The sequence below is a fragment of the Petaurus breviceps genome, unplaced genomic scaffold (assembly GCF_028583685.1).
Source record: "Petaurus breviceps papuanus isolate PSGF00001 unplaced genomic scaffold, PetGlider_PUasm1.0 118, whole genome shotgun sequence".
Lineage (NCBI taxonomy): Eukaryota > Metazoa > Chordata > Mammalia > Diprotodontia > Petauridae > Petaurus > Petaurus breviceps.
The window spans coordinates 27,635,303-27,662,982 of record NW_027185616.1 but is presented as its reverse complement, the minus strand read 5'-3'; the positions used below and the strand labels follow the sequence as shown (position 1 = coordinate 27,662,982).

The 27,680-nt window shown below is 38.7% G+C and overlaps 1 long non-coding RNA gene and 1 pseudogene across 1 annotated transcript in view; one reads left to right on the top strand and one right to left on the bottom strand.

The window, feature by feature from the left end:
- Positions 1-27,680, bottom strand: part of LOC138160797 (uncharacterized) — a 122,968-nt gene that overhangs the window by 33,651 nt on the left and 61,637 nt on the right. The window contains exon 2 of the long non-coding RNA XR_011168212.1: positions 8,600-8,724. This is a non-coding gene — a long non-coding RNA (uncharacterized lncRNA). The remainder of the gene's footprint in view (positions 1-8,599; positions 8,725-27,680) is intronic.
- Positions 18,498-24,267, top strand: LOC138160874 (heterogeneous nuclear ribonucleoprotein C-like; annotated as a pseudogene).

The following is a 27,680-nucleotide window of genomic DNA, read 5'->3' as shown; positions in this document are numbered from 1 at the left end:
TGTCTCTCTCTCTCTCTGTCTCTGTCTCTCTCTGTCTCTCTCTCTCTGTCTCTCTCTGTCTCTGTCTCTCTCTGTCTCTCTCTCTCTCTCTCTCTCTCTCTCCCCCCCCTCTCCTCTGTCTCTCTCTCTCTCCCCCTCTCTCTTCTGTCTCTCTCTGTCTCTGTCCTGTCTCTGTCTCTGTCCCTGTCTCTGTCTCTCTCCCTTCCTCCCTCTCTCTCATTTATTTTACACTTCTTATTGCTTGTTCAGAGACGAGTAGAGTACCTAATTTTCCCCACCCCACCACTGCCACTGCAACCATTTTTCCATTTCAGTGACATTAATCAATTTCCAAGAAGTGTTGTTTTCATTCTATCCCCTTTTTATTCCTTTCCCCTTATATGATATTCTAGAACCTTTGTTCCAAAAATGCCAATTCTCACCAGAGGCAACAGAATATAGTGAAAAGTGTTCTGTAACCCTAGTCCAAGGCACTCAATCCTATTCTTTGTCTTTTATTGTTTATTCATTATGATGTCTTACCATCTTTCCTTTGAATCTACAACCTTCTGTTCATCCCTATTTGGTCTATGTTTCTCCACTCCACTGGGATCCCAGTCACTTCTTCCCTGCCTCTGGAAGTCCATACCATAATACCCAACATGCACAAAGCTAGTTGATCTGAAATGTCTGTCTATTCCTCAACAAAAGAAGGAAGACCTTGTCTCAACTTTTCACATCTCTGTGGAATCACATCAAAATGGGCTTTATCATTACCTTGTTCCTAGATGTACAAAGATCCCACTCCTCCTTCTGTGACCTGGTGCCCGATATTCTATCAACTCAAAGTTAGCCAAAAAAAATTTAAGCCTCTTATTCATCCCTCTTCTCAAGTCTTGACCATTCTTTTTCTGTACCCATTTTCACACCTTCTCAACTCACAGGAGAGGAATTCCCCTATATAAAATTTCCACCAATAATGTTGATTTACTAATGAGAATGATACTTTTAACCTAAAATGTTAAATAATTTCTTCTAGATATTCTACTGATTTTTCTCATTTTATCTTTCACTCCCTACATTCTTTAGCCCATTGATGCTCTTTTGGTCTCCTCAATATTGTTCAACGTATTATGTTTTTTAAAATAAAATCAAATGACAACAAGACATACCCCCAACCTGTTTCTGTTTTTTGTTGGGGGGGGGGGTTGGCCACATGAAAAACAAATATTTTATTTTCTAGCTTTTTAGAGCCATCTGAAATCATTTAACATTTTTCCATTTTGTTCATCTGAATTTCCTTTTGAAAGGATGATTTTAAATTCCTCCTTTTTGCTGAACATTCAAGTTTTTATGTTTAAAATAAACACAACATAAGCATTAACAAGATAACTTCTCACATGATTATCACTCATGATCTGATATAATTTGATTAGTGGTTTATTAAGATGATCCTAATACTTCCATTTTCTGAATTCAATTAATGAAATCCATTGTTTTTTCAGAATATCACATTCTATTTTTTCCTTTATTTCTAATAAACAGTTTTATACCATTTCTCAAACATATAGAGGACTGAGTCAAATTTACAAAAATAAAAGCTATTCTCCAATTGAAAAGTGGTAAAAAAAATGAACAGTTTTCTGATTAAGTAATTAAAAGCTACCTATAGCCATATGTAAAAATGTTCTAACACTATTGACTGGAGAAATGCAAATTAAAATAATTCTGAGTTACTACCTCATACCTATTAGATTGGCTAATAGAACAGAAAAGAAAAATGACAAATGTTGAAGGAGATTGACCTTATTACCTATGTCAACTCCAAGAGCTGGTGGAGACAGGTTAGGAGCAGAGGAAGAACTCTGAGAAGCCTATGCAATTAGGTCTTTATTCTACCTTCTCCATTTCTTTCTTCCTATGCAGGACTAAATAAATGTAATTAGCACTATAATTCTGGACCCTTACCTCCTCTGCAATCTTGTTCCCTAAACTACACACCCATTCAACAGCTGCCCCTTTCCTTCCATTTGAAAACTAAAGCTAGTCTGATTCATACGTCTCAATATACTTCAGTAACAAAATCAACCCACTCCACCCTAGATTGACAAGGGCTTAATTTAGAAAGTTGACATCTAAATGACCAGCTGGTGTGGTCCCAGGTCTGCATGGCTCTATGCTGAGGCAGAAGAAGGTAAGCTGTGAGAGGTCACGGGGATAATAGGATCTCAATCTGCCTTGAAGGGAAGAGAAGGAAGAAAGGAAAGATCCCTTGGGAATACTGCCAAAGGGTTAATTTTATTGCCTAAATCAGAGCCTAAAATTGCAACTGTCCTAAGTTGGCACCAGTAAGAAATAGGGAGAAAAGACCAGGATCAAGGAGCCGAATAGCTGTTTTTCAGTTAATGTTTTTGCGTAATTATTACATGATAGTGAGTTCTCTCCATTTCCCTCTTCTTGTCATTGCTGACTTTGCTGCACTTGGGTAGTCTTTACTTGTTTGGGAGTAAATGGAAATCTGAGCTCTAGGATATCTCTCGTTTCAGTCCTCCATTCCCAGGATTTCTAAACTTAATAATCTTTGAAAAATATGTGCAAAGCTTCTTTGGGCATAAATCTTAAAACTTTTTAGAGATGTCAAAATTTATTTATTAGTTCCTCTATCCCCTCTTCCTTCCCCCACCCTGCTTCATTTTAATTTCCCTGCATAAAAGCATTCTTTTGTGTCCAGTTTCAATTCAGCAACAAAGCTTCCTAACTGATTATCACTAATGATCTGAAATCACTAGATTAGTGACTTATTGAGGGAGTCCTGATACTTCCATTTTCTGAATTTAGTTTATGAAGCCCTGGTACTATGTAGTGAAAGTTTCAACCTGAAGCTTCTTTCCAATGTACAATAGAGGGATAGATAAGAAAGGGAATCTAACCTGATCTCCTCACCTCTCCCCAGTTCCCTATTATCTTCTTCCTTACCTCTATAATTGTTTTTGATGAAAATTTCCCCCAAAAGCTCAATAACCTACTTACCCCAAAGGTGACACCAGTTAAACATCTCTCTGGGAACTATTGGTTTCTTTAACTATATCCTAGAGACTTTTAGGAGCCATCCAAATAAAAGGGAGGTATGAGAAGCAGCCACTAGGCCTCCCTAAAGATAAAGTAACCTATCTGCAGACTGCTCCACTAAAACAAGAAACAAGGGAGAGAAACCCCAAGAGATCACCAGTTTCATTGCACTGTATTCACAAATCAGGAAAATAAAGGAACTGTGAACAAAGGGCTATTGGAAGAATGGCAGCACTCTGTTGCTCTGGACTAAAAGGCAAATTTAAACTTTTATCACTGACTAAAGAATATCCTGGGATAAAACCAGGCAGTCAGTCAAGTCCTAAAAGTTTTCATAAAAGACATCAAAGCTAACACTTTTTTTAATAGAATTAGATTGCGGGAGCAGTAATAGTACAAAAGCTGTTTAGACTTTCATTTTTAAAGTTCTCGTCCTCAAGATTAGCATATTTAGCTCCAAGAAAGTTACTGGTTTGTCTGGTGAAAGACAAGTTCAACTTTGAACATTTAAACCTGTGTTCCACAGGAATCTGTGAGTCCCTTATTTATCTATTCTTTTACTTGTCTTTATTGTTTTTCTCTTTAAATATTGCCTGAATTTTAAATTTCTCATTGTGGTGGGCACCAAAAACATGATTGTTTCCAATTCTGTTTTCTGTACAAGTCAGAATAGTGTCTTAAGGATTGAAGTGCATGGAAAACATAAGTTACTTATAGTCTTATTTTCCCAGTAAAAGACAAGAACAAAGAGGTGATTTATACAAAGTCAAAAAAAAAGTAAGTAATTGTCAGAGAAGAAATTAAGATCTAGGTCTCCTCATATCCCAGATGACCAGTCTCTTCCAAATGTCCATGCATTTGCAAGAAAAAGATTTATAGTTGGTCCTAGATATCTAAGTGTTCATTACGAACAACTGCAACTAAAATGTTGTAGTGCCAACACAATATTCACAGAGTCTATGGTGGCTATGAATATGCCGGTGTAATTCTGAATTGTAAAATATAACAGACTCTCCACATGGAAGATAGAACCAAACCACTTAGTCAAACACCAGGAAGCTAAATCCATCATAGCAACAAAGAAATCTGTACACAATAGTAATGCAGAGGGCACCACCATCCCTAAGCCTTACCCTTGCTAGGGCCTTCCCACAAATGAACACTCACAGCTCACTGCCTGCTTCCTTTCTCTCCCTTAGCTCTAATTGCTCTGACCAACTTCCTCTGGACTCTGCTCTACCATTCCTGCTCCACCCATTCAGCAAACTCCTCCCACCATAGATTCATGTGATTCAGGCTTTCATGTGACTCAAACAAGGCCTATTAATGGATGGGAAAGATCTTCCCCATTAAACAAAATTACATTAACAATACAAATGTCAAAATCAAACTTTTACATATATAATGGGGGCAATCAGAACTCCCTGACTTTCTGAATAGGACACTTCCCATGGAAATGAACTTTCCTCTTTGACTCCTCTGATGAGTACTGTCCTTGGACCCCTTACTCAAGGACATGAATGACCAGAAGTTCCTATTTGGTCTCCAGGATCTGTGTCACTTGGGATAGTGTCAAAGATGACTGGCTATTGAATAGGAAGAACTACCCACTCAGTCAGCTTTAAAAGGAGAAATAACGTGCCTTTTTTCTCTTTTTCCTCACCCCCTCTCCAGTGGACTTCCTGATGGTGGGAGGAAGCTTATTTTTCCTCTTCCTCCCCAGTAGTACATAGCAATGACTTCACCTACTTGCCTACATGAGCCTGAGACACAATCTCAAGTCCTAGCTGCATCTTCATTTTTAAAAATCTACCAACTTTCATTTCTTGGTTGTGATACAATAGTTTGTTGTTGGTGTGGTTTGGTCATTTCAGTCATGTTTGATTCTTCATGACCTCATTTAGGGTTTTCTTAGCAAAGATACTGGAGTGGTTTGCCATTTCTTCCTCTAACTCATTTTACAGGGCAAGGAAATGGAGGCAAACCAGGTTAAGTGACTTACTTAAGGTCACACAGCTGGATTTGAACTCATATCTTCCCGACTCTAGGTCTAGCACTCTATCTACTACCTTGGCTTAAAGGTTGTGGAGCAGGAATTTAACTGTCCCTAGTTCCATTGGTCTTTTCAGAAGAAACATAAATATATGCAATACAGTGAAATGATTTGCAGGTTGAAAATTTATTTATGTGGCTAAATGAAATGCTTTAATTGATACATGGCATGATTCAAAAAATATGCTCTGAATAACTATTTGGGAGGGGGGTTCTTATCACCTTCAGAATCATCAAGGAATCCAGCTCTCTTTTCCAATTATGTGTATATTGTTCTCTGCCAAAAGATAAGTGAATGACTATTTGCATAGTTGGGAAAAGGAATAAAAGCTTCTGAAATACTAACATTTTGGATGAATAACTAAAACTTGTGGTCATATAACGATTAGGAGAGATGCCTTGACCTGCATTAGCTTAAATAAGAATAAAATCTCTAGTCTTCCCGTCACACCAAGGGTAATCAATCAATCAATAAGTGTGTATTTAGTTCTTATTGTGTGCCAACCACTATGGTAACCACTGGGTAAACAAAGAAAAAGAAAAAAATATATTTCCTGCTCTTAAGGAGCTTACATTCTAATGAGAGAAACAATGGATAAATAAATCAATACATAAGAAGAAAAATATACAGTAGTTGAAAGGTCACATTTGAGGGGAAGCATTAGGAGCTGGAGGGAGCAGGAAAGGCCATGTGAAGAAGATGGTATTTGAGCTGGATCTTAAGAGGGAAAACATTCCTGACATGGGAGATAGCCAGTGTGCAGGCATTGAGTATTGAAGGTAGAGCAAATAATTTGGGGTGGGGGGAGGAACAGAAGATAGGTTAGAATTGTTGGACCATAGAGTGCACAGAGGAAAGTGATGTGTTAAAAGACTAGTGGGGTTGGAAGGCTCCATGTTGTGAAGACCTTTAAATGCTAAACAGAGTTTATATTTGATCCTAAAAGTAAAAAGGAGACATGAGCCTTTATTAAACTGGGAGAAGAGAGGCTTATATGGTCACATCTACTCTTTAGGAATCACATTTTGGCAATTGTGTGGATTAGAGTGGAGAAACTTGAGGCAGAATACAATTAGAAGGGTACATTACCATAGCTCAAGCAAAAGAGATGAGGATCTGAATAAGATGGTGGCTGTACGAATGGAGAGAAGAAGATTTAAGTTGTTAACAGCAAAGAAAGCAACTATAAGATTTGGAAGTCCAAGTATTTTTTTAACACCTAATGAATGATGAGAGGACTTTTGCACCTTTCCTGGTGCCAAGTTACCCATCTCCTCTGAATTATTTCTAGGCATGTTTTAGACTCTCTGCTTTAATAATGACTAAAAATTAGATATGCTCTACTTTTAAAAAATCAAGAAGCTGAGTCATTAATCTTCAGCAGGTAGGCATTTACTCTAAGTTTAGAGGATTTAGCTGAGGTGGGCCTTGCAAGTAAATACTCTGCTTTATAAACCTTTAGATATCTATAGGTAACAATTTGTGGAATTAGCAAAACCGTGAACTTGCAGCAAAGGGGATAATTTTGGAGACCCCACACTGACTTGGAGCTGTTCTCTTGAGGCCCCTTTTGTCACTACTTGTCTTCCTTCCATTCCCTCCCCCTTACCCTCACCATGCCATACATGGACTACTTGAGTGCTACCTATGAATAAGAGTTATAGTATCACAACCCACCCAGGTTTTGCAACCTCTACCTAGATGAGTCACATAATTGTAGATAGATAAACGGAATTTAAATGAGATTAAAATCTTTAACAGAATTTAGAAGAGAGCTCTTGCACAAAACCCTATGATTACAAAATTCTGGATACCTCAAGGCTCTGGGGTCACGAAATCTATTCCTACTTTATCAAGATACATTTTGCCAACACGTGGCATGGGGTAGATGCTTATTAAATTTTTGTTACTGTTGTGTGAAACAATGGGGTCACAAACCTGCTGTGGGGTTTTGTTTCTTTTTAAGTGCAGAAAAATTAGGGGTTTTGGGGGGGGTTGCAATTGTGAAAGGGGAAAGTTAAAGAAAATTTTAAGGAGAGGTACATATCAAAGAATAAATACTTCAGACAAGAAATAGAGTATTTGAGGCTGAATCAGGAGGAAAAAAACTGCACAAAACCCTTTCGACAGCTACCAAGTGATATAATTGGAGGAACAAGATGTTATGAGGACTGTAAATCAGAGGAAGGCCTGGAGAGGAAGTGGAGAGAGAAGTACAAAGTCATGGTCTGTGACACAGCATAAAACAAGTCCATATGAGGTTTGGAAAACCAGTTTGGCAATATAAGGAGCAAAGTGCTTCCTCCTGTCATTAACTCTGGACCACATCCTGATTTCAAGTACTATGGAAACCACTTCTGGAAAAGTGAAAAATGGCTGCCATTTTAAAAATAGAGGAAAAAAAACCAGACCTATCTAGGAGGATGGGAACCTCTCCTGATACGCTTTGAATTAAAGAAGAAAAAGTGCCCACTGATTTGACTGGTAGCAAAAGATTTCTCAGCAAAATCAGATATTTGTATCAAGAATACTGATTTAACAAATTGTATGAAGAGTTTCTAAAAACAGTTCCAGAAGAAAAGTCTCAAAAATCTGAGGTACATTTTGAAAATTGTAACCACATCTGATATTCTGACATATGTGTTCTTAATTGACATAAAATTGCGAAAGCAGCACAGTACCAAGACAATCTTGGCTCCTTGGAGGTTCAGAAATAGCTCTCATTTGCATCTGTAGTGTCTACATATGTGAGTAGACTAGGAAGTCAGAGTAATTTCTACTCTTAATCAAAGAGAAATGATCAAATGTGGGTACAACTTTGACTAGAAATGAACCAGCTCTCTGAGAGTATTTCCACACTTCAATTACTTTTGAACAGGGATTTCTTTGGCTGTTCCTATTCCTATGCTCTTCAGCTTTCTAGATATAATGGCCATGTCTCCATTGTATCAAGGGAAATAGAGGATTTGCTGATAATAATCTCCCTGACTCCCGGCTCTGCACTCTGTCTGCTGAGCTACCTGGCTGTCCCTATTACATCACAGTGCCTTTTCACTAGACATAACATGAATTATATAAATTCCACATTAAATAAATGTTCTTTTCAGAATTTTTTAGACAATTTTAGCTATATATAATCATAGTTTGTACACCAGGTTCCCAGATTACATGGTTCCTAGAAGATTAAAGACAACAGCTCCTAAGGAAGCAAGTAAATGAAACTACTTTATGCTTCATCCTCACCATCCCTGAATATAGCATGTTGGCATATAGGTAGAAACTATTCCATGTGCTCTCTCCATTACATGTACCAATAGTCTCTGTTTGAATTTTTTAGGTAACTGCAACCTGTCATTCCTCTAGAAAAGAAATAAAGAGAGAATATTTGTATAAAAAGTGAGCACATACTCCTATAGTATAACAGACACAGGGGCCTATCACTGTCACAGCAGCAGAGAAAGCAAATTTTCACTTTGTAACTCTATAAAAAAACTTTACCATAGAAAAGGCCAAGTCCAATGCCAGTGTTGGCCCACAAGGAAATTGAAACAGAAGGAAGACATTGTGGCAGAAGATCAGGCCTGGTCTTAGCTCTAGTCCCAGCACAATGTCCCAGGTCAGACCTGTAAAAATAAGAAAGAAAAGTGAATCAGAAACTAGATAGTGCATCTATAACTTTGACAAAGCATCAGTAATAGAATCTAGACTACAGAGAGGACAACATCAATAAATTAATTAATCAACATTTATTAAACACCTGCTATGTGCCAGACACTTGTGGTAAGTGGAAGGTCTGTTCATCTCATCCAAGAGTACAGGAATAAGCAGTCTGAACCTAATTCAAATTCCCAAAGCAGGAAAAGAGACTGTAGATATGAATAAACCATATCCATGATATATGATATGATATGATACGATTCGATACAATGCGATGCGATGTGATGTGGTATGGTGTGACATGATGTGATATGAACTTATATTTATTCAGTACTTTAAGGTTAGTAAAGAACTTTACATATGCTATTTTATTTGATCTTCACAACAATCCTATGAAATAGGTACTATTATTTTCCCCATTTTTCAAATTATGAAACTGAGGCTGAACAAGATTAAGTGACTTACCCAGGGGCACAGAATCCTAGAATACCTGAGTTCAAATCCAGTCTCAGATACTTACTAGCTGTGTGGTACTGGACCAGTCACTTCATGCTTTTGCCTCAGTTTCCTCATCTATAAAATGAGCTGGAAAAGTAAATAGCAAACCATTCCAGTATATTTGCCAAGAAAACCACAAATAGGGTCATGGAGAGTGAGACATGACTGAAACAACTCAACAGCAACAACTAGCATCTACATAGCTAACAAGTCTCTAAGGGAAGATTCAAATTCATGTGTTCTTAACTCAAAGTCTAACACTTAAACTAACCTAACTACCTAGAATTCTAAGTAATACACTGATGAATCCTGACTCCAGAAGACTGAAAATGTAAATTTTTTCTTACTTCACAGTAGACAAGTGATGCAATGGAGATAGAGATTACATTTTCAGACATAGCCAATATATGAATTTGTTTTGAATGGCTATGTATTTATTTGTTCAAGGAGTTTCTACATGGGGCAAAGGGAAGAGGATTTTCTAGGAAGATCAGAAATGATAAGGGATTCAAGAAAAGAAAGAAAAAAAGGATCAATAGAACATAGTAAAAATACACTGTTGAAAACAGAAGGAAGTTCAGAAGTGGATGCAAGTAGGATAGATTTGTTCTGAAGCAGTAAATTTATTTATTTATATATAATTAATTATGTATTTTATATATAATCATTTGTTATATATTACAATAATTATATTATATCATGATTATATATTTTATTATATAATTGATTATATATAATATAAACATATATACACATATCTGTATATATATACACACAAAATTAACTATGTACTAGAAGTATAGAATTTCATATACAATCTTTTTTTTTTTTTTCTCTGTGGAAATGTTTGGGTTTGTTTGTCAAGCTCATTATATTAAAAAAAAAAAAAGAAAATGACCTAAGTATGGAATAGAAAGTGTAATAAAAAATTATGAAAAATGAAACCACTGTTAAGACTAGGGTCTATGAGGCAGATTCTAATATTCAATTCTAGTGAGATATTACATGGAATTAAGAGGATTAAAAATCTTATTTAGTTACCCTGATGAGAAACTAGCCCAATACTACAAGGAGATTTAATTGGTATGTGCCCTCCTTCAGACCCTTTATGCATAGTAACTGAAATCATTCCTACTGAGATATTGCTTACCAGCAGGCAGCAAATCTGGGAGCAGAGAACACAGGACTCATTCACTTTGGCAATGTGGTTAGATATGTTAGACATTTTTGGAGTTAAGATGGTGGAGTAGAAACAAGACTTCCATGTGGCTCCAGCTTCCACCTCCTCCAATTCAAGTAAAAAATGAGTCTAGACAAACTTTGGAGCTATAGAACCCACAAAAAGACAGAGAAAAGCTAACCTCCTGCTGAAGACAGTGCAGCAGGCCAGCAGGAAGAGGCCAGCACAGTGCTCTGGGAGCCAAGCCTAGCCCTGCGGGAGCCAGAGGTTTTAGCCTCAGGGTGGCCTGTCCAACCCCCGGTTGAAGGGACTTCAGATGACCAGCAGCTGTGGCAGTTTCCAAAATTATCAACCCACAGATGCCAAAGGCAAAGTGAGAGGTTAGTGTAGACTTTGAAGGAACAGGGAGTTCAGGAGTGCGATCCTGTATTTGTCCCCAGAGTGAGAAGGAGCTGAGGCTCCCCCATGCTGCTTCAGAGCTCCTGGCCTGTAGATGTAGGGGGACAAGCGACCACTCTGAGGGGTAATCTCTTTTGCTCTAACCTGCTTGGATCTGGGTCGCTGTCTAGGGTGGAGGTCCTGGGGTATGTAACCAGTTTGCCGGAGAGTGTTGAGGTTTCAGAAGGGGCACCCAACTAATAGCTCCAGCAGCTGCAAAAACCCCAGCAATTGGAATAAAGTTCCCCTTTCTGGTAGCAGAGTTCTACTGTGGCAAAAGGCTCAAAAGTCAAGTAATTGAGTGGCAACATGAGCAAGCAAAGGAAGCAAAGCAAACAGAGCAATCCAACATTAGACTCCTATTTTGGGGACAAAAAGGATCAAAGCATGGAACAGGAGGAAAACAGTGAAGGCAGAACTCCTGCACCAAAAACTTCCGAATAAAATACGAGCTGGTTACAGGCCATAGAGGACCCTAAAAAGGATTTTGAAAACCAAATAAGAGAAGTGGAGGAAAAATTGGGAAGAGAAATGAGAAGGATGCAAGAAAATTATGGAATGAGAGTCAACAACCTGAATGAAGAAAGTAACACCTTAAAAATAGACTAAAAATGGACTCAGATAGCAAAAGAGGCTCAAAAAGGCAATGAGGAGAAGAATGCCATAAAAAGCTAAATTTGCCAGATGGAAAAAGAATCTCAAAAGCTCACTGAAGAGAATCATTCCTTCAGAATTAGATTGGAGCAAATGGAAGCTATTGACTTTATGAGAAATCAAGATACTATTAAACAGATCCAAACAAATAAAAAAATAGAAGGCAATGTGAAATATCTCATTGGAAAAACTACTGACCTGGAAAATAGATCCAGGAGAGATAATTTAAAAAATTATTAGATTACCTGAAAGTCATGATCAAAAAAAAGAACCTAGAGCAAAATAGAGGTTGAAAGAATCCACCGATCACCTCCTGAAAAAGATCCCAAAAAGAAAACTCCTAGGAATATTATAGCCAGGTTCCGGAATTCCCAGATTAAGGAGAGAATATTACAAGCAGCCAAGAAGAAACAATTTGAATATTGTGGAAACACAATCAGGATAACCCAGGATCTGGCAGCTTCTACACTGAGGGATTGAAGGGCCTGGAATGTGATATTCCGGAGGTCAAGGGAGCTGGGATTAAAACCAAGAGTCACCTACCCAGCAAAACTGAGTATCATGTTTCAGGGGAAAATATGGTCATTCAGTGGAATACAGGACTTTCAAGCATTCTTGCTGAAAAAACCAGAGTTGAATAGAAAATTTGACATTCAGGTACAAGAAGCAAGAGAAGCATGAGAAGGTAAACAGGGAAAAGAAATCATAAGGAACTTATCAAAGTTGAACTATTTTTTTTGAAGCAATCAGGGTTGAGTGGCTTGTTCGGGGTTGCATGGCCAGTTGTTGTTTCTGGGTGTGGTGCTGAGTGTCTGGGCCCAGATTTGATCTGGGTCGTCCTGGCACTGGAGCCGGTGCTCTTGCTCGTTGAGCCACCTGGCCAAAGTTGAACTATTAACATTCCTACATGGAAAAACAATAATTGTAACCTATGAAACTTTTCTCAGTAGTTGAAGGGATTAGAAATATATATATATGTATATATATGTCTTTATATGAGGGTATGTGGGCATATGAATACATATGTGAATGTGTGTATATACGTTTACAGGCATACATAGATAGAGGGCATGGGACCAATTTAACAGGAAGGGATGATACTTAAAAGGTGAAATTAAGAGGTGAGAGGAATATAATGAGAGGAGATGGGGAGAGACAGAGTGGGGCAAACTATCTCATACAGAAGAGGCAAGGGAAAATGGTTACAATGGAGGGGAAGAATAGGAAGGCAAAAGGGAATAGGTCAACCTTATTCCTATTGAATCTGGCTTGAGAAGGGAGGGAAATACACACTAAATAGGGGATCTCACCCTCCAGGAGAATGGGGGGGAAGGGGATGTGAGGGGGGATGATGGAAGAGAGGGCAGGCTGGGGGGGAGGGAAGCTGGAAGCACCCACTTTTGAAAAGGGACAGGATCAAAGTAGAGAATAGAACAAGTGTGAGGTGGGATAGGAGGGAGGGAAATATAGTCAGTCTTTTACAATACATCTACTATGTTATTGTTTTGCATTAGCCACACATGTACAACCTATACTGAACTGCTTGTCCCCCCAGTGGGGGTGGGTGGCAGGGGGGGGAAGGGAATGAATCTGGAATTGAAAGTTTTAAAAATCAAATATTCAAATATATATATATATATATATATATATATATATATATATATATATATGCGTGTGTGTGAAAAAAAAAGATTGTAAACTCCTTGAGGATAAGGGCTGTCTTTCTTTTTCTTATTTGTGTGCCCAACATTTAGCATCTTCCTGGCATATAGTAGACACTTAATAAATGTTTATTGAATTACAAAAAAAATAAAAGAACCTAGAAATCATCCTTCAAGAAATTCTCAAGGAAGATTGCCCTGATGTCTTAGAAGAAGAGGACATAATAGAGGTTGAAAGAATACACCAATCATGTCCTGAAAAAGATCTCAAAAAGAAAACTCCTAGGAATATTATAGCCAGGTTCTGGAGTTCCCAGATCAAGGAGAAAATATTACAAGCAGCCAGGAAGAAACAATTTCAATATTGTAGAAACACAACCAAGATAACGCAGGACCTGGAAGCTTCTACACTGAGGGATTGAAGGGCTTAGAATATAATATTTCATAGGTCAGAGGAGCTGGAATTAAAACCAAGAATCACCCAGCACAACTGAGTATCATGTTTCAGGGGAAAATAGAGGACTTCCAAGCATTTTTTATGAAAAAACCAGAGTTGAATAGAAAATCTGACATTCAGATACAAGAAGCAAGAGAAGAATGAGAAGGTAAACAGGGAAAAGAAATCATAAGGAACTTATCAAAGTTGAACTATTTATATTCCTGCATGGAAAAATGATAATTGTAACCTATGAAACTTTTCTCATAGTTGAAAGTAATAGAAATGTGTGTATACATAAATATATGTCTATTTAGGAGGTATATGGGCATATGAATACATATGTGAGTATGTGTATATATGTGTACAGGCATACATAGATAGAGGGCACAGGGCCAATTTAACAGGAAGGGATGATACTTAAAAGGTGAAGTTAAGAGGTGAGAGAGGAATATGATGAGAGGAGATGGGGAGAGACAGAAAGGGGTAAATTATCTCATATAGAATAGGCAAGGGAAAACTGTTACAATGGAGGGGAAGAACAGGAAGGCAAAAGGGAATGAGTCAACCTTATTCTCATTGAATGTGGATTAGGGAGGGAATGATATACACACTAAATAGGGTATCTCACCCTACAGGAGAGTAGAGGGGAAGGGGATGAGAGGGGAGATAATGGAAGGGGGGCAGGCTGGAGGGGGAGGAAAGTTGGAAGGACCCACTTTTGAAAAGGGACAGGATCAAAGCAGAGAATGGAACAAATGGGGAGGTGGGATAGGGTGGAGGGAAATATAGTCAGTCTTTCACAATATATCCACTATGGAAATGTTTTGCTTAGCTAGACAAGTACGACCTATATTGAATTGCTTGTCTTCCCAGTAATGGTGGGTGACAAGGTGACAAGGGAGGAAGGGAAAGAATCTGGAATTCAAAGTTTTAAAATCAAATATATACTATTATTACTATTACTTTATGTACTACTGGAAAATAAGATATACAAGCATAGAGGGGCATGTACTGGGGCATACAGATCCACTGTGCCCTAACTGGAAAGTAGGAAGGGAGATGGGGGAAAATATGGGAGAGAGAAGATTGGGGGAGGGGATATTCAGTGGGATCACTCTTTTGGGGTGTTGGGTAGGGGGAAAATGGGGAGAAAATTTGTAACTCAAAATCTTGTGGAAATGAATGATATAAACTAAAAAAAATTAGAAAGAGAGAGAAAAAAGAAAAAGAAAAAAGATGTTAGACATTTAAATAAATGATAACTACAGGCAGGCAGCTATTGGTAAAATGCTCAGTTTTAAAATATATTCAGTTACTCACTTCATTCTTAGTGTTTTCAAATGCAAATATTAAAGTTGAGCATTGATGAATGTCTTAGTCTTGTAGCTTACCATATGAGATGCTAAGTCCCAATAATTGCCTAGCATGAAAGTATTTTGGGAAGGAATGTGTTTTAGTCATTGATAGTATATTCTTAGCAATTCATTTAACTTCCAATTGTATCAGCAAGCTACAATAGGCTTTCTGGTACAGAATTCCAGCTTTGAAATCAGGAAGACCTGGTTAAAGACCTGTTTCTGACCCATTCTTCCACCTGTTGCATCCATGACTAGAAGGTCCCTCAACCTTTCAGTACCTCTAGGCAGCTCTCTAAAATAATAGTTACAAAAGAATTGCTGATTAGTATTAGGGGAAGTTCCTCACACCTATGAAATCTCAAATCTGGATCCCAAAAAATCATTATCTACTACACATTTTACCTTTTATTTTTAAATGCAGACACTGTAAATATTGGTACTTTTCATCTAACCTAGTTCTGGACACAGTAGACACTCAATAAATGCTTCTATTGTCTTGATTGACTCATGCCAGTTGATAAATGCTTCAATTCAGAAATTATCATAGGCTTATAGTTCCATCCGCAATGAAGTAAAGGCTTCATAACATATGCCATTCCCTGGTTATATAATAGTAATGATAATGTAATACCTTTGCCAGAAACCAGTGACAATACCAGAAGTTCTGGGAATCATATCAATGAAGGCACTTAGTCCAAGCAAGCTTCCAGGTCTGTGGTGGCTTTGAGAAACATAATGAAATTTTTATCTACAAGCACAAAAACGGAAGAGAGCCTTGACCATGAGTACAGTATAGAATGAAGGAATCTGAAGCCAGGACAGCATCTCATCCAGGGTCATTTTACTGAACTTTTCAGTTGTGAATTAATCTGTGTGCCAATTGAGGCATGGTTCTCCATGACTACAGTACAAAAGAGGAGCCTAACATCCAGAGATACTGTGATAAAAGGAGAGAGGCCCAACCCTGACAATATTCACTTGACTAATGGGAAAAAATATTTGTTGATGAAACTGACTCAGAAAGATGAGTAAATTAAACATCAATTGTATTAAAAAAATCATCAAAACTTTAGTCCTATGGAAAATATAAGCAGGAACTCAAAGGAAAATAATGAATTGTCTGCTAAGACTAAATGAATATCTAAAAGAAATAAAGTAAAAGATTCATTTAATTAAATAAATGCTTTGTAGGAAAGATTTGGAAGGAAAATATGTAGTTTATAAGCTAAAGTAGTAAACTATACCTCAGAAATGGAAACCCTAAAAGTAAGAATAGACAAAACAAGTCAATGATTACCTGAGAGACCAAGAAATATCAGAACAAAATCAAAAGATTGAAACAATAGGAAAGAGGCGCAGCTACATGGCACAGTGAGAAGAGCATCAGCCCTGGATTCAGGAGGACCCGAGTTCGGATCCAGCCTCAGACACTTAACACACAAAAAAACTAGTCCAGTGACCTTGGGCAAGTTACTTAATCCCAATTGCCCTCTGAAAAAAAAAAAGAAAAGAAAAAATAGTAAAGAATATCTCATATCCAAACAACTTAACTGAAAACCAGATCAAGGTAATAGACTCCCTGAAAATTATATTTCTTAAAAAAGGACTGGACACTATATTTTAGTACATGATCAAAGAAAACTGCCCAGACACATTAAAAACCCAGGTCAAAGTAAAGATATAAAGAATTTACCAATCACCTCCAAAAACAAACCCAAAAGAAAAAATAAAACTAATATTAAAACAAAAAAGTCAAAGTCCCGACATCAAAATAAAAATACTGCAAGCCTCTGAAAAGAAGCAGTTCAAGTATGAAGTAAAGTTAGAATCACAAAAGCTGTTACAGCTTCTACCAAAAAAACAAGAGATGTTAGAATGCAATAGTCCAAAAGGCTATTTTGTAAGCCAATAGGCTTACAATCAATAAAAACTTATGCTAAAAATGATAGGACCTTTAATTGAACTTTCAAGAATTTTTTATTAAAAGACCAGTATTTAATGGAAATCTTGCAATATAAGCATAAGAGTCCAGAGAAATCTAGAAAGGTAAGTTTATTGGAGCAATTGAAAGGATATAAATGATGATGCAGTGCTAACATTATAATAAAGGTAGAAAAAAACCAAGTAATCCTTCAGAAACTTGGTGTATTCAAAGGAGTTGTATTGTTGGTGTATTGGTGTATTCAGGTGTATAGCTGGTGTATTCAGGAGTTAAAGAAGAAAAAAACAGAAACCCTAGCAATAGATTAGTTCTGTTCTCAAAGTTTGGAAAGACAAAAGAAAAGAGAAGGTAAAAAGAATATGTTAGAGTAGAAAGGAAGAAGATGGGGTGAAACTTGTTCTTTCTTATAATTAGGGTATATGATAAGAATGCACATAATTGGGGCTGATAGGTGACCCAGTGAATAGAGCACTGGCTCTGGAATCAGAAGGAGCTGAGTTCAAATTTGGCCTCAGAGACTTACTTACTAGCTTGTGACCTTGGGCAAGTCACTTAACCCCAATTGCCCTGTCCTCCCCCATCCAAAAAAAAACCAGAATGTACATAATTGGGGGAAGGGTAAGTGGAGTGTGAGCTGGCTGACCTAGCCAATGGATTCAGATTCTTAAAGGAAGGTAAAACACCTGAAATGCCTATTACTACAACTGTTCCTTAGACTTGCAAGGGGAGTTTCAAGGATGGGAATGATTGAACAATCCAGTGTAGTGACACAGCTAAGTACACACACACCACACCACACACACACTTATGATCATGGAAAGTGGGGTGGGGAGGGGAAGAGGGAAAGATTCATATAGGAAGAAGAGGGAGATGCTCACCCTGACTGAGTGACAAGGAGCTTTCCTCCCATGCACCATCGGTGCTGGGTCATCTCCAAATGAAAAGCTGCCCTGGGATGTTGAAGCCTGGGCATTTTATTCTCTCAGGTGGGCTTTTGAGGGCAGGGACAGCCCCAGAGCTCCTGCCAGCAGGTTTTTCAAGTGATGCTAGCATTTTTTGCCAGCAGGCTAGTCAAACGATTCTGGTGTTCCCTTTCAATGGAGTTATGCCATGGAAATAGTAACCTTTATGCATTAACCTAAACTGAAAAGTCAAAAAAATGGTTACACATGTCATACTTGCTCTGCTAGTTTAGACAAGTTCTAATGTGCTTTAAAAATGGTGGGTTGCTTCAGGCAAAGTAAAAATGGCAGGGTTGGCAAGCATGATCTTAGGCAAAGCAAAAGCAAAAATAGACCTAGTTAAAAGAGAAAATCAGACAATGAAGTAACATCAAAAAAACTATAGGAAGTTTCTCTGATAAAGGCTTCATTTCTCACATATATGCTAAATATTGAACTGTACCCAATTTATAAAAGTAAGTCACTTTTCAATTGATAAATAGTTAAAGGATATCAACCGAAAGTTTTCAGAAGAAGAAATCAAAGGCATCCACAGAAACAAAAAATGTTCTAAACCACTAATTAGAGAAATGCAGATTCAAACAACTCCGAGGTAATACTGTCAGAAATGATAAGTGCTGGAGGCAATGAGGAGAAAATAGATACACTAATTAATTGTTGGTGGAGTAGTGAACTGAACTGGAAAAAGCATCTAAAAAGGCCACCAAAAAACTATAGTTACTCTTTTTGTGGTGGAAAAGAATTGGAAATCAAGGGGATGATCATTAACTGGGGACTGACTGAACAAGTTGTGGCCTTTGATTATTGCAATGGAGTATTATTATTCGATGGTAAATGACAAGAGGGGTGATTTCAGAAAAAAACATGGCAAGACCTGTACGAACTGATGCAAACTGAAGTGAGAAGAACCAGGAGATCACGTGCACAGTAACGGCAATGTTGTAATGACGATCAGCTATGACTAATTGGACTTTGGCTACTTAACTACTCTGATCAATACAATGACCCAGAACAATTCCAAAGGACTTGTGATGAAAAAGGTGCTATCCCCTTCCAGAGAAAGAACTGATGAACTCTCAGTCCAGATTGAATTATAATTTTCTCACTTTATTTTCCTTGAATTTTTCTAAAATACCACTATTGTGGAAATATGCTTTCATGATTTCACATATATAATTGATATCATATTGCTTGTCTTCTCAGTGGGTGGGGGAGGGGTGACAGGGAGGGAGAGCATTTGGAACTCAAAATTTAAAAAGAAAAAATGTTAAAATAAATACTATTTTCTTAAAATGACTGGTCTTTTAAGCATGTGATCATATAGTTTTAAAGAAATAAAGATGTAGCAATCAAAAGATACATAATAGGCTATCTAATAATTCACAGTGGAATTTGTCCAGTCACATTGAGATTACATGTTGCAAAATATGAACTTTAACCACACTTTAATGAAAACACAGAAATTAGTGCCACTCCCTGCTTGTGAGTAAATTTTAAATTTGTCTTTAGGCAAAGATAAGTTCAATTCTAGACATTATTGCTGCCTCTACTCTCTTCTTGCAATTCCATTAGCCATCACAACTACCTCTGGCTAATCTGCAGACTTTGGACTTCTCTCTACTGGTTCAATTCAATTCAACAAACACTCATGAAGTGCCTACTATATGTCAGACAAGGTGCTATGCTCTGAGGATCCACAAACCAAATCAAACAGTTCTTGCTTTCAAAGGATTTAGTAAGGATGGAGTAAACTGAGCTAGTATGAGTACTAAGATCTATATCAAACATATTGCTTGCATTGTGAAAAGTTTGTCTTATTCCACTTTGTAAGTGTGTATTTAGAAAGCATGTGTAAGTTTACAAATTTAGTAAAGACAATTTAGCAAATTGACATAGTAGAAAAAGCCTTAGACATGGGATAAGCTTTCTGGACCTATGTTTCATTATCCTTGACTCCCAATTAAAAATGGTAATACCTCCTTCACTCAGATTATAAACTATTATGAAAATCAATTAAAGTGTATATAAAGTGCTTTGAAAACTGTACAGTCTACAGAGATGTAAGTGATGATGATAATAATAATGTACAATAGCTTAAAGAGTCTTAGGAAAATCATGTATTGAGACTTAGAAAATTTGCTGTGACACTGATTTTTATTAACTTTCATTGGAGATTTCCTTAGATTTATCAAAATAACTATTGCTTTCTGTCACTTCAATTTGTCCATAGACACTTTATGTTGGAAACCTTTGTGTCTTTGTCTATTTCCTCATCAAATAAACATGGAGGTAATAGCATTTATTGCCTATAATAGTAGTTCATATTTTTATAGAGTTTTATAGATTATAAAGTACTTCCTTATAATTGACCTATAAGATAATGTAAGTGTGACTATCCCCATTTTACAAATGAGGAGACTGAAGATCCAGGAGGACAAGTAATTTTCCCACTATTACATGGCTAGTAGGTGGCAGAACCAATACTTGAACCCAGTTATTCTAATTCTATATTTGACATTCTTTCCCCTATGCCAGTCTCTACCTCACTCCCCTATAAGAGTTTATTACCATAAACAAGTAACATTGGTGTGCCTTGGAGTTTAATCTGGAGAATTTTTGAGGGGGAGGGGGGCAAATCAAGGTTAAGTGACTTGCCCAGGGTTACACAGCTAGTAAGTGTTTGAGGCTGGATTTGAACTTAGGTCCTCCTGGTCCTAAGGCCATTGCTCTATCCACTGTGCCACCTAACTGCCCTTAAAATACTTTTTTTAAAGTTCTCTGCCCAAAAACCTTAGACAACTAGCATTTCCATAAAAACCCAAACAAAGCAATGAAAAAAGGACTAAATACAAGACTAGAAAATACAAAGGAAGAAAGGAAATAAGCATTTATCAATACATCTTGTCACTGCACCCAGATGACTCTAGAGGAGAAAGTGAGGCTGGTGACTTTGCACAGTCCTCCCTCACTTAAATCCAATTCACTTGCATGTCATGGCATCACCTCCCTAATGCCATGGTCCTCTTTGAGAATGAAGGGCAAACAACAGCAACAAGCAGCAATTATGTACCAGGCACTGCAGTAAGCACTTTACAAATATTATTTCATTTGAATTTCACATGACCTTGGGAGGAAGGTGCTATTATTGTCCCTATTGTAGAGTTAAGAAAGAAAAGGTCAATAATTAAATACTTACATTATACAGAGTTGAGTGTTTCCAGACCTGTTGCCAAAAGAGGATGAAGAAAATGGGACTTTAGGATGTCCTTGATGGGAGAAAGCTCTAAAAGGAGAGCCATATTCACCTCCAAACAACAACAAAATGGCACCCCAAAACAAATCCTACAACAGCAGAACCAGCAAAAGAGCTGAGTGGAATAATCTTTGAACCCAAGAAACTTGGAAGAACAACAAGAAAGGAGTATTTCTCTCGGGTAAAAGAGGAATACAGTCCAGGACAAGAGGCATCCCAGCAAGCCAGCAGCAAGCCCCATCTCAGCAAACCAGAGGAAAACTCAGGGCAGTGGAGCAAGCAAATGTCAAAACAAGGAAGCACCCCCACACACACCAACCTCTGCTATGTGCTTTGGCATAGCCAGCAGAATGGTCAGACGCTGGCTCCAAAAACTGCCATGTGCTTCAGCACAGCCTTGGGCAAATGGACAGCTACTAGTGATCAAACTACAAAATGCCTCAGTGTAGACCTGGGGAAAAGCAGAAACACCCCTGCTGGACTCAGCACACGCCAGACACCAGTATTAGGTCCCTATCTCAGCACCAAATAAGCTGCCAGACCCCTAGGGTGTCCAGAAGTACCAGCCACTCCCCACCCCATCAGCACAGCACCAGACATAAGGGTACCTCATGGGTCTCAGGGAAATATCAGTGCAGTACCAGGTAAATAGCCAGGGACTGCAGCTCCTGGCAGAAGAAGCCTGAGACAGTGCCCCTTCCAACCCAGGACCAGAGCTCAAATTTCAAAGAAAGGGAAAAGGCCAAAAAAGGTGAACAAAAGACAACAACAAAAAGTATCTGACCATAGAAAGTTATTATGGTGACAGGAAAGATCCAGACAAACTCATATAAGGACATTAATGTCAATCACCTATGGACAAAACCCCCAAAATGGGAAGTGGGAAATTTTGTAAGGAGATGGAGATGGAGTTGAAGAAGTAGTAGTAAAGGCTGGACAGGCTATCTGGATCAGCAGTCTACTTCTTTACTGCTGTTAGATCAGGGAGGGAGAGATTCAGAATCCAACCTTTTCTCCCTCTCCCCACAGTGAGATTTTTTTTGATCTTCAGCTACACATGTGGCTGATTGACCCTTGCCATCAAATACTACAGCCAGCAATGTCACCAACAAGACCCCATTCCAGGAACTCCTGTGTTTTCAGTGGGCATCTCAGTGGTCTGGTTGTTAAGAAAGCTGATGCTGAGACCATATTCTCAAAGTACGGCAAGATCGTGGGCTAATCTGTTCATAAGGATTTTGCCTTTGTTTGGTATGTTAATGAGTGGAATGCCCATGCTGCTATGGCAGGAGAGGATGGCTGAATGATTGTTGGTCAGGTACTAGATATTAATGTTTGTAGAGCCAGAAGTGAACTGGGGAAAAGCAGGTTTGAAGCGCTCTGTAGTACAGATGTATGGGTCAGTGCCAGAACACCCTTCCCCATTCCCTTGTAATGCCATTCATGCCTTGTAAAGCTTCATGAGAAGCTTTCCAGAAGAATGCTGTGAACAGCTTTTAAGCTTCTGATTACACAGTATAGTGAACACTCTGTTTATTCCATAGCAAATCAAAGCAAAACATTCACAGAAAATCAAGGTATTCACAATATTACAACTTATGACAGAAAATCACAATATAATATTCACAACAGCTTATCATTAAAATGGCCATAGTTTTCACCAAAGTGGTCAAAATGTTTAAAACAAAGAACAATCATCTCAAAGTACAATGGTCCAAGTCTTCCACTCATGGGGCACACTAAATTAACTCAATCAGTTGCTTATTCAACAATCTAAACTAAACTAAGTATCATTAATGATTAATTAATCATTATCTAAACTAAATATAATTAATCACTAAGTACTTTCATTAGAAAATACACAAACCCTCCACCCCTAGGTTACTAGCAAACTACAATTCCATAATTACTCAGTACCCACAGAGAGGTCTTTTTATCTTGACTTGGGGCCTGTTCTCAGATTCCCTGGATCCCCTTCCATGGTCCCAAATTCTACATGGATTTGCCAGACTGTCGCTTGGGTTCAATGGCAGATGGCTCCCAGTTCCTTGTCCAGCTCTCTGGGTAGGTCCTCCTCCACCCTGAAGTTCACAGGGTCCAGTCCATCTCAAATCCTTCACAATTTCTGCTCCCGGGAATTCAAGGCTCAACTAAGCCACAAACAGACAAAGTTCCTGCATCCTGGTCATGCTTCCTCAGTCTTCTACAGCTCATTCAAAAAATCAGAATCACCTTATCCAGCCTGGGGGGAGGGGGATCCTGGGCTCCTGTTCAGAAAAAGCTCTACCACTACAAGTTCTCAGGAAATTCTGGTTCAGTTATTGATTCTCTCTTCTGTGGCTGCTCTGCCTCCAGATTCTTGTCCCAGTAAATTCTGACTGTGCCTCTCTGGGGCATTTCTTAAATACACAGCATTAGTTACTTCCTGTTTCAGCTAATCCCTTCCTGTTACATCAAGAACAGGGGTTCCTGGGGTGGCCAGGTGGTGCAATGAGTAAGAGTGCCAGCCCCAGAGTCAGGAGACCTGGGATCGGTTCCGGCCTCAGATACTTAACATCCACACAAAATAACTGGCCGTGTAACCTTGAGCAAGTTGCTTCACCCCAATTGCTTAAAAAAAAGAACAGGGGTTCATGCCTTCTGTTTCTTTCACAGAGGTTTGATTAGTTACAAAGTGCTAGGTACCTGCTAACTTGCCAATACAAAAAGGGGTCTTCAAATTACCATTACACCCCTCTACTCAGCTCTTCCTTTTTCCTGAATTATGATTTTCAATGAAATTATTAGGACAGGATATACAGTTACTCAACATGTGTACCACCTCCTCCTCCCATTGCTCATGCAGTGGTGCCTTCCAAATGCCAATGTGTATCAGAAAGCACTACTCACAGAGGTGAAAGTGGCATTAATTCCAAGAGTGGGTAGTGTTAATGATCTTCAGACAATTAAGAAGGAGTTGAACCAGATACAACAGAAAGGGAATTCTTTAAAGATTGGAGAGCCTGGGAAAAAAATGAGAAAGAACAAAGCAAACAAACAGCTGCAGTTGATCAAGGATGATGAAAAAGAAACTGAAGAAGGAGAGAATGACAGAGACAGTGGCAATGGCAAGGACAACTCTTAAGCACATGTTGGGGTTTTAGAACTCTCATCCAATTATTTCTTTACTAAGTCACCTGTCTTTGATCAAACTTTTCACCAGATCCTCTCCCTTAGTATCTTCTAGCACATGTTCACTGTTGTACTCAACTTTATCCTTTCCATGTTCATTAATTATGCCATGCATCCAGTCCCTTGGTGGGACTTCAGTTCTCCTAGTAGTTATATTAAGTCTCCTGTAATTTTGCCCTTTTAATGTTGATACCTCTTTAAAATTTAGCAATTAAAAAGATAGAATAGGGCAAGTGGAAGCTAATTGACTCAATGAAACATCAAGAATCAACCAAATTCAAAAGGATGAAAAAAAACTGAAGAAAATTTAAAATATTTCATTGGAAAAAAATGACTGGAAAATAGATTCAGGAGAGACAATGTCAGAATAGTTGGACTATCTAAAAGCCATAATCGAAAGAAGGACCTGGACAGCACCTTTCAAGAAATGATCAAGGAAAAATGTCTTGATATCCTGGAATCAGAAGACAAAATAGGCATTGAGAGAATCCACCAATCACCTCCGGAAAGAGATTCCAAAATAAAAATTCCAAAGAACATTATGATCAAATTAAGAAACTATCAGGTCACGGAAAATAACACTGTAAGTGGCCAGAGAGAAACAATTCAAATATGGGGTAGCCACAATCAGGATTACACAGAACTTAGCAGCTACAACATTAAAGGATCAGAGGTCATGGAACATGATATTCTGGAAGGCAAAGGAGCCAAGACTACAACCAAGAATCATCTATCTCATGGGAAAAAGTGGCCATTCAATGAAATAGAAGGATTTCAAGCATTCATAAAGACAGTATCAGAACTGAACAAAAAATATTATCTCCAATATCAAGCCTCAAGAGAAGCCTAAAAAGGGAAACAGAGGGAAGCAAACATAAGGGATTCACAGGAAATAAACTATTTACTTTGCTACATGGGTGGATACTTGTAATTCTTGAAAACTATACCACTGAGAAACAGGACTTCCACTGGGCTCTGGCTCCCACCACCTCCAATTCATGATAAAATTTGGAGCTACAGAATCCATAAAAAGACACAGAAAAACTAACCTCCCCCTGAGGACAGCCCGACAGGCTGGCAGGAATCGGACAGTGCAGGGCTCTGGAAGCTGAGCCCAGCCACACAGGAGCAGAGGTTTTAGCCCCAGGGTGGGCCTGACCACAGGCTGGAGGGACTCCAGATCACCAGCAGCTGTGGTGGTTTCCAGAAATATCAACACATAGATGCAAAGGACAAAGTGAGCGGTCAGTGCAGTGTGGACTTTGGGATCCAGTAGGTGGGAGGGTGTTGGCTTGTGCCCCTGGGGCAAGAAACTGCTGAGGAGCCATGGCTGTGAAGCCGCCTTTACTTGGCAGCTTCAGCTCCTGGCCTGCAGAGTGTAGGGGGACCAAGCAACCAGTCTGAGGGGTAATCACTCTTGCTTTAACCTGCTTGGATATGGATTTTGGTTTAGGGTGGAGGTCCTGGGGTGTGCGACCAGCTTGCCAGAGTGTGTGGAGGCCTCAAAGAGGGCACCCAACTAATACCTTTAGCAGCTGAGAAAACCACAGAGTTTGGGATGAAGCTCCCTGTCTGGTGGCAGAGTCCTACTGTGGCAAAAAGTCCAGGGTTCATGTAACTGAGTGGTGACATGAGCAGGCAAAGGAAGCAAAATAGAGTACCCCAACTTTACACTCTTATTTTGGCGACAAAAAGGATCAAAGCATGGAACAGGAGGAAGACATTGAAGTCAGAACTCCTGCACCAAAAGCTTCCAAGAAAAATACGAGCTGGTTACAGGCCATAGAGGACCTTAAGAAGCAAATAAGAGAAGTGGAGAAAAAAAACTGGGAAGAAAAATGAGAACAATGCAAGAAAATTATGAAATGAGAGTCAACAGCTGTAATGCCAAGCAAAGGCAACTTCCCAAGGTTTAAAATACCAGCATAGGTGCTCTCCATTATATTCAGTGACAAATTAAGAACAAATAGAATCAAAATTTAACATCATTCAAAATACAGCATTTACTAAGTGTGATTCAATAATCTCCAAGTACTACCCCCAAGTGTGATTTAAAGTACTACTCCACCCCTGGACATTACATTCATTTAATCAATCACAAAGTCCCTCTTCTACATACTACTCCACCCTTAGGCTGTACATTCATTTAGTCCATCACAAAGCCCCTCTTCTCAAATGGAGATTAGTTTCTAATCATAAGTAAAGTATATTCATTTGTTCAATCACAGAGCAAAAAATAAGTCAAAAGTTCCCCACCCTTGGATCACAATTGAATCTACCCCAGAGTTACAACAACCTTAAGCACAGCATTTAATACCCAAATGGAGGTCTTTTCTTCATCTTGACAGAGGCAAGTTCTCAGCAATCTTTGTTCCTGGGGAGACAAAGCTTAGCAAGGCCACAAGGTACATTGCCAGTCTCTTCATTAATTCGTTCTCTGTTTGCAGAACAGTCCTAGGACCCCTGAAAACATTAACAAAACCCTCTTCCAGGATTTCTGTAAACATACAACAGGAAAATCCTTCTTCAGGGCTTCTGAACCAACAGCAACGTTCGAAGACCTCTGCAACAACAGCACTGTCCTTCAACAGTGGACAGAATTCACTCTCTGTCTGCAGAACAGTCTTAGGAGCTCTGAACCAACAGCAAGGTTCCCAAACCTCTGCAACAACAGGACTGTCTTTCACCAGTGGACAAGCTGGCAAAAACAACATCAAAACAGACAGACAAAGTACCAGCATAAGAGCCATGTCTCCTCAGTCCTTGGCAGTTCTGGGTGGCAGCTCTCAAAAGTCCTGGGCAATTCAAAGTGGCCCTCAGCAATCCTCTCAGTCTCTCTCTGGCTCCAAGATGCTTCTTCCAAAAAGTTCTTCTGCCTCTCCCTTTTCTCGTGTCTCTCTAAATTTACGTCACCTGCTCCTCCCAGTTCAGCCCTGTCTTTTCATGTCAACAAGTCCATCCACAAGTGGGATTCACAAGCTCTGGGTTTTAACACAATCAAACCAAAAACCAAGCCAATACAGGGGGATCTTTAAAATCCATTACCATTACAACAGCCAGACTGAGGAAAATAAGGCCTTAAAAAATAGACTAACTCAAATGGCAAAAGAGGTTCAAAAAGGCAATGAAGAGAAGAATGCCTTAAAAAGCCAAATTTGCCAGATGGAAAAAGAATCTCAAAAGCTCACTGAAAGAGGGGCAGCTAGGTGGCGCAATAAGTAAAGCACTGGGCCCAGAGTGGGGAGGACCTGAGTTCGGTTCTGGCCTCAGACACTTAACACCCACACAAAAAAACTAGCCATGTAACCTTGGCCAAGTTACTTAACTCCAATTGCCCTCCAAAAGGCAAAAAAAAAAAAAAAAAAA